We start from the raw sequence: 8,851 nt of genomic DNA, 5'->3' as shown, positions 1-8,851 counted from the left end.
TCTCATAATCATGCTGTCATACTCTCACACTGTTAAACTCATTGTAGAAAAGCCTCACAATTATAGCATTAGAGACATAGAGGCACAAATGTTCAAACTAGTGGTCCCAATCTCTGGAAGAACAATCTCCATATTGCCACTTCCAAAATATGTACCAAATGTTGAACACTATTCAGAAGGCATTTGACGATTGCCTATCTGTGCAGAAGGTAACTCTGCAATGATACAAGCTGCTTGAGAGAGCTCAGGAGCAGATTAAATCTCATTTTCAAAGGATATTTGGCTGTTTTCGAAATGTGCACATATGCAACGTTTCTGGGAGTTTAGGGCAGTGTGATTAACCTAATCCCTCAGTTCAGGGACAGGAGTGCTGCTGAAGACTGAAAGCCTCCTTCTGTGACTGGCAGGTGCCGATGTCTTGGGGAATAATTAGGACAATTATCGCAGATATCGACCATTCACGATTTTTTTTTGAATTCCTGGCTTTACAAACAAAGGAGGAAATAGAATCTACAACAAAGGCAGAGTTCGCTAGAAAAATCCAATGCTGCAGTGTCTTCAAATTGTATTGGCAGTTGAGTATAGAAAGAGGGTGCTGCGAGTGGCACATGAGCTGCCAGTCAGAGGTCGCTAAGGAGTGAGGAAAATGCAGAATAAGCAAAATTCAAAGACATTTTTACTGGCCTGGTCGATGCAGTTGAATTTTTCTAGGCGTGGCATATGTATCAGCTAATCGGAAAACCTCAAGCAATAATAAAACCTGCATCTTTAATACCTATTCCTGCGTTTGAGTAACCGTTCACGAGAGCCTTAACTGATTTCAGATGTCCCCTACCTCAAACAAAAAGTGTGAAGCAGTATTGATTAACAATCAAGGATGCATCGACTGAATTTCCTGAAATCGTCAAATTGTGCGATATCACAGATAGAAGAGTTGGAGAAGAATGAAATCTTCTTTTGATTATTAGATACAGACAACCAATAGAGATTCAGTCAGATTAAGGGTCAAACTTCACGTCCAAAATATTCATGGAGTTTATGGATAGCTTGGTAAACAAACAATCTAAATCTACTGCTTGCCATTCAGAATTGCAGGGAGTGCTAGAAAGTTGGAATCAAACATTAAATACCATATTGAGGGCTTATCGTCAGGACTATCCAGATGATTGGGATCGGGGAGTGCTGTTTGTGCTTTATATGGTCAGAGATGCACCAAAAGTATCAACCAAATGCAGTGCATTTGAAGTATTTCTGGGGCATGAAGCAATAGGACAGTTATCAGAATTCAGAGACCACACATTTGGAAGATGTGTCAAATTTTACAGAACAAGAGAAGAGAGCTGGGGAGATGGCAAAACAAAATTTAAAAATATCACAGCATACAATAGAGCAGAAAGTGGACAATATATCAAAGTTCGCAATTTTGCCATTGGGGATAAGGTATTCGTGTTAATTCCAGTAATAGGTGAACCTTTAACAGGAAGGTTTCGTAAATTTTATCAAACAGAGAGGAAATTGAGTGAGGTGAACTACTTGATAGGAACTGGAGACAGGATGAAATGTGGCAAAGTGAGTCATGTGAATATGCTCAAAAGCTATTTTGTCAGCAAAGGAAAGGAAGAGGAGATGGTGTTGATGATTACAACCAAGAAGGAAAAACTAAGTTAATTTCTCTGAATTAGACATTCCTCAATTATTGAGCTACCTTCCACAAGAAAATCGCAATAACCTGAAGGAGATATAATTATCATAGAAGTAGACTGGGAAATACTATTCTAATTGTGCAAGAGACAGGTCCAAGAGATATTTTTCCGATTTAGCAATATCCTTATCAGCGTGAATATCTGAAGTTGACGCAGGTTTAGAAGAATAACACAATCGAAGTGAGTTTTACAGTAACTGGAGCTCACCCAGAGCCACGGTGCCAAAGCCAGATGGTACTCAATGGTTATAAATGAATTAGGGCAAAATCAATGCCGTTGCGAAGACGGATGCATATCCAATTCCGCAGTTGAGGACTGTGTCGCGAAGGTGGGACAAGTAACTTACATTTTTAAGTTGGACTTGCTCAGAGGCTGCTGGCAGGTACCTTTGTCAGAAACCCAAAGATAATTTTGGCTTTCGTAATGCCAGATGGATATATCAGTTTAAACTCATGCCATTTGGTATGGAAAATGCTCCAGACACATTTCAGAAACTAACTAATAAGGCCATTGCCTAATTACTGATATGTGTGGTGTACGTTGATGACATGGCGAGTTTTTGTCACTCGGGTAAGGAACGTTTGCTGCATTTATTGGACTTGTTCGATCGACATCAGTAGGCAGGTTTCATGTTAAACCGAGCTAAAAGAAAAGTTGTCAAAGCCCAAGCCACGTTCTTGGGCCACGTTATTAGACACGAGCAAATGGCCCCATGGGGTGTGAAAAAGAAAGTAATTGGCAATTTCTAACGCCATCGAGGAAAAGAGCTTTACCAAGGTTTCTGGAATTGAGTGGACATAACAGAAACTTTTTTTGCCGAATGTTAGAAGTGTGACAGCTACACTCACTGAATTGTTACAAAAATGGGGAAGACGTTTCAGTGGAAAACAGACTGTCTAAAGACATTTGGCTGCCTAACACCTCTGTCACCCACTGCCCCCCTATTCGCCACAGCTGATTACACGAAATCTTTTAAGGCGGCCGTTGATGCCAGTGCTGTGGGTGTCAGTGCGATACCACTGCAGGATGATGATGAGAGGAAAGAAAGATCCATTGAGTATGTCTCTTAAAGCGTAAATGTTCATTAACAAGAAGATTCAACAGCTGAGAAAGAGAATTTGATCTTGGAATGGGAATTGAAACATTTCAGTGTTTATATGACCAGCAATACATCTGACAATCGTGTGCATTGCTAATAACCCGTTGACATTTGTGGAAAAATTTCAGGACGGAAAAAAACAGGCTGTTTAGTTCGAGCTTGTTGTGACAGCCATTCAATTTGACAATTGTGCCTGCAGCAGTTTGCAAAAACGTGATTGCCAATACGTTGTTGAGACTCGAATAACATATGGAAACATTTGCTGGTGGGTATGCCACGGCCTGAATTCAAATGTGGTTGTGCATGTTTGAACTACATATATAGTCAGTGTACTAGGCAACCGTGATTTACAGGACAAAACACGTTTTTTTCTCGTTCCTTTAAGAATTTAGCCATTTTGAAATATTGATTTTTTTTTAGATGGAAGGAGATACAAAACTGTTTATTTTTCTAAAAGCTGTTCCTTTTCTCAAGGATAATGTGTCCTTGATTTATTTTTGAAGGAGTTGTGTAAAAAGACCAGACACTGAATCGGCTTGATTGATAGGGAGATAAAAGAAAATGTGTTGGGCAGCCTTTTTGCTAATCTGTAAACAAATGGGTCTTCATAGCAAAGCTTTTCTGATTTAGAAGTAACCTGTACAGTCAGGGGAGTGTGGCCAACTATCTAGCAGTTCAGTTCAGCAGAGGTGTGTGTGACAAAACGCTGGTGAAGTCAGTCAATTGAGACTGGAATTTATCTCTACTTCTGCACTTCACATTCGATCATTAAGCCTCTATGTCATTTTTACTCGGTGTTTAAGGCGTTTGTTTATTAGGACTGTTGTGCATTTTCCGAACACCATAATTAAGTCTAGGTGGATAGTCTAGGTTTTATGGGTAATTCTGTATTCGGTTCTTCATGTTTCAAACTGCAATTTTGTGAACTAATTTTTGTCCGTTTTAAAACCTAGTAGTCAAGCTAACTCAGTTACTCCGGTGAATTTTCATTGTACACTTACCGAAACAAATAGGAAAGGTATGGCCTGGGCTTTCTGCTTTAGAATGTATTGAGTGGTCTGACCCAGTCCAGAACAGACGAACCACTAAAATTATTACAAGCCTGTCCCAAAGTGAATTGAAATCGTCCACTTTGTTGAAAGGCATAAAGGAGTGAGGTCATCTCATTGTGCATGGAATTGTCAGCAAGATTGATCTGGAAATTTAATTGGCCCCCTGGAGATTATCAATCCGAATGAATGAGGTTGCACTTAAATGTGTCGCAGAGCAAACCTCCACAGCGACCAGAACTCCTGCAGTTCCTGAACGACGATGCACGCACCAGTCATTTCCCCCTTTTTCCTCATTTCCTATTCAATACTCGCTGCTATTTTCGCCCCTGGTAAGTCACTGATTCATATGAAAAGTATATTTTTTTTATTCTGTGTTTCATGAAATGCATTCCTTTCCCATTCAGGATATAGCTGAACTTTTCCAACATGCAACATTAACAGATATCAAATGATGTTCAGTGAGTATGTCAGGATACTATCTGTGCTGTGTCATATCATGGTTCAGTACTGACACTTTCTTAAGTGTGAATGAAAAATACGTTTCTGAACTTTCCATGATGTGTATTCATGGAAAAATGGCTTATTGTCTGCTGAACTACGAACTGGGATGAATGAATATGCATCAACTTTGGGAGAACATTTGTAGCTCGGTTGCTCATTGTTGTGGTTCTGTTCGCCGTGCTGGGAATTTGTGTTGCAGACGTTTCGTTCCCTGTCTAGGTGACATCCTCAGTGCTTGGGAGCCTCCTGTGAAGCGCTTCTGTGATGTGTCCTCCTTAATGCAGGAACATTAAACTGTAATACGGATGAATTTTATGTTCAATTTCAAAACAGTAAAAGCTTTTCAGCGTTGTCGTCCAGTCTTTAATTTTTGACCATAATATGGTACAATGCCTTTCTGCATGGGCTTATTGCAATCTCTGTCTATGATTTATTTTTCATAGTGAATGGAGTCATTGTTAATTTGATCGTCGGAATTAACTGAAGTTTAGTGTAAAAGGTGTCAGTGGAGATGCAAGATTTTAAAATGTCATTAATTTGCTTCTCTGTTGCAAGGATTCGTAAGCTCTCGATACGTTTTTGGAATAATTAGCCAAAACAACATTCTTCACAATTATAAGAAAGTACACATCATCTCGAGCCACAACACCGCCCCTAGCAAACATTGAACAGCTTGAGTAAATTAATGCAATTTCGTGAGATATGAGATATTGGAAAAAAGGGTCGATCAAACGAACTCTGAAAGAAGGGAGTAGAAGCGAAGATCTTCGGTAATAATTCCAGAGTTTAGAGCTTTATTTTTTAAACCTATAACTGACACAGTTAGAAACACCATTTCGAGGCATAGACAGGAGACAGAAACAAAGTTAATTTGTGATTACAAAGAGTTGTGTGTGATTGCGGGAATGTACGAAGTTAGACTATGGAGCTTCTGAAGTTTCAAAGGATGAGAATTGTAATGGGTGGGACACCACCAGTGAAAATCCAACGTGAGCAAACATTTATGGGTTGAAGCGTGTCCGGGGTTTGGTATGAATACTTTCATTGAGCCCACATTACTCCATTTATCCTGAATTGGACAGTAGCTACTGGAGTTTACTCAGTAACGAGCGAACAATATCCATTCCTGGGATTATTCACATTGAGAGATATTTAATGCTGTAGTGAACGTCCATGCTTGTCAATGGTTTTTGGATAGGCAGGGAATGAAAGTGGAAACCCGGTGTTTTAAAGCTGTTACATAAAAGATTGTAAAAGGCAGCAGACAGTGTTTTGATTAAGTTCTGTGATATCTTTCTCTTCTGATCTCTCACAGCCAATTTGTTGGCAATCATAATTCTATCTCGAGGATGGTGCAATCTCTCCCGATGCATCACCTCCTACCTGGTGGCTATCGCAGTGACTGATTTCGTTTTCATCATCACCGCAGACATCCTCAATCGAATCCGCCGCATCTATTTCCGGGAAAGTATCTTGTCGACCACTCCTGTGTGCACTCTCAGCGTCGTACTGGTCTATGCCACGCGAGATTGTTCGGTCTGGCTAACAGTCGCCTTTACCATCGACCGTTTCGTTGCCATCTGCTGCCAAAAGTTGAAGACCAGATACTGTACAGAGAAAACTGCGTCTCTGGTCATTGGAATTGTCTGTGCTCTGTGCTGCGTCAAGAACATTCCATTCTACTTTATCTACGAACCCTTATACATCTTAGATGGGGTATCGTGTTTTTGCCACATCAAATCCAACTTCTACGTCTTGCCAGCTTGGCAGGCTTATGATTGACTCTTTCAGATTTATATCCCTTCTCTCCCATTTTTCGTTATTCTGATGCTGAACGTCCTGACCATAAGACAGATCATGGTGGCCAACAGAGCCCGTAGGAGGCTCCGGGGTGCAGCGAAGCAACAAGACCCGGAGATGGCCCACCGCAAGAGATCCATCATCCTACTGTTCGCCATCTCTCTCAGCTTCCTCCTCCTGTGGGCCACTCTTGTCAGACATTTCATCTATGTGCGGTTTAAAACACAGAGCTACTTCGGTGGATTAGATTTCAGTGACCCACAGTATATCTTCCAAGAGACGACGAACACACTTCAGTTATTCAGTTCCTGCAACAGTTATTCAGTTTATGCAATATCTCAGAATTTGTTTCGAAAGGAGTTAATGAGCTTGTTTATGTACCCCTTCGCTACCATCACCAATTTCTTTAAACGCAGAGTGGAATAAATCTCTCATGCTCTTTCTTTTCCACGAGATGAGTTCAGAGGATACTGGTGGCGTTAGCACCTGGTACTGAAATTTATGGAAAGTTAGTGCCAGTACCAAAGGGATAGAAAGCCTATTGGCAGCTCTGATAATTGACTGCAGTCGATCCTGAAAACAATGGGCAACACTTGCATTTTGTATTACTCGAAAAGAAGCGCAATTGCAATCTGTGTTCCCCCTCCCACATCCCCTTGCTGCGGCTACTATCCATTCGTCTCGTCCAGATGACATTTTTTTTCATTTATTCCTCACTCTCCCTACTTCGGCTCTCTGATCCCCCCGCGTTACTGTCGGTGAAAATTTTGTGAAAGCATGAGAAGAAATGTTGGCTCTCAGTCACTTCACATGGATTGAGCCGATCACTGTCATCATTCCACCAAAGAACGAACCTTTTTGACATATATTGGTTTCGATCCTTGATAAGCAATTCCTCAGTTTAACAGTTGACTTCTTTTAAAGGTTCTCACCTATTTACATTTTACCAGTTCTTCACTTTTTTGCCGTTTATCTTGTTACAAATTCAATTTGTGCCTCAAAAGTGGCTACGCCAGCCATCCCAATAATTCCGCCTCACACAAAAACCCATGTGGTACCACAAAGCGTCCTCTCAAAATAAAGAACCTCAGGTTCTTTTTTCTCACATCAATTTTCCGTAATTTCCAAAAGACATGTCAGCCTCTCTGATATAATTTATATCATGTACAACTTCATAGTGGCTATAACGCGGTATGATGACTGGAATATCTTTTCAAAGGACCAGGTGTGTGCTAGGAAAGCGGAATGCAATCTTGCAATGGTGGAATATAAATAAACAAATAAAATATTTTATTAGGCACCACTTTCCTCCACTATCCCTGATCGGCCCTCTCCTCTCTATGGTCATTCTCTTGTTCCTCAGGTCAGTGCAGAACGCTTTTAGCGTTTCCCACTTCTTCCTGCTCAAGCTATTTTGTGCCCCATCCAAGCTCTCTTCAGTCCATTCTTAAAATCTGTCCATCTACCCTGCCAAGTTGTGCAAATCCTTGTTTCCTCAACCCTTAGTTAGATTCCTTCTTCCTTTCGTCAAGAACCGCCTCTTCGCTTGAAATTCAAATTTCCTTCACCTTATCAAGCATTGCTTGTCTCAGCAGGACAAAGTTATCCAACACTGACAATAACCGTTCTTAAAAGTCCTCAACATTTCTGTTGTGCATCTCCCATCGAACAATTCTTCCCCATTGAAACTCCACAACACATGTGTTTTTGTAGTATAATTTCCCCTCCCCGAATTAAATACATTCCCAGACTACTTTCTCATAATTACTAAAGAAATTTGACTCGAGTAAAGAGAAAGGTTGATCAGATTTTTCTGATCAGTTTATTTTGATCAAGAAAAGAAAGTTGTTAATTTAACTATTGCTTTGTCTCTATCGATAACTCTGCGATATCTCTGTGCACTGGGCCCCACAAACATCGTCATTTGAACACAGCGTGGCAGGATATAGCATCCCTGCAGTTTGGAAGCAGGCTATTGGAATAATCAACTCCACTCTGAATCCTGGAAGCACGATGGCTCAGTGGTTAGTACTGCTGCCTCACAGCGCCAGCGACACAGGATTAATTGTCTCTTCAAGCGACTGCCTGTGCGGAGTTTGCACATTCTCCCCCTAACTGGTTGGGTTTCCTCTGGGTGCTTTGTTTTACTCCCACAATGCAAAGATGTGCACGTTAGGTGAATTGGTCACGCTAAATCGTCTGTAGTGTTTGGTGCATTAGTTGGAGATGAATACAGTGTGGAAGAATGGGTCTGGGTGGGTTTTTCTCGGAGAGTCGGTGTGGGCTTGTTGGGCAGAAGCGCCTGTTTCCATATTGCAACGAATCTAATCTAAACGGAAAAATAACCCTCTGCGGATCATCCCATCCCGTCCCAGTCTCCTACTGCAGCTTCGCAATCCTGCAATTCCCATGGCCTGCCCACATAGCTTATGTAACTCTAAACCATACGGGCAAATTAGCATTTCCAATTCACTTGATCTGCCCATTTTGGACTGTGGGAGGCAACCAGAGCACACAGAGGAAACCCACGCAGGCACAGGGAGAATATCAAAATTCCACACAGACATTCGCCCTCGACTGGATTGAACAGGGGTTCATGGTGTTGTTGTGCTGCAGTGCGAAAAACTCAAATACCCTGTAAAAAAATTGATAATGCACTTGAATGATATGGCAGTGGAGTCTACAATCTCCTGACA

Source organism: Hemiscyllium ocellatum (genome assembly GCF_020745735.1).
Source record: "Hemiscyllium ocellatum isolate sHemOce1 chromosome 27 unlocalized genomic scaffold, sHemOce1.pat.X.cur. SUPER_27_unloc_4, whole genome shotgun sequence".
Taxonomy (NCBI): Eukaryota; Metazoa; Chordata; class Chondrichthyes; order Orectolobiformes; family Hemiscylliidae; genus Hemiscyllium; species Hemiscyllium ocellatum.
The sequence above is the reverse complement of the archived record's forward strand: the minus strand, read 5'-3'. Positions refer to the sequence as shown.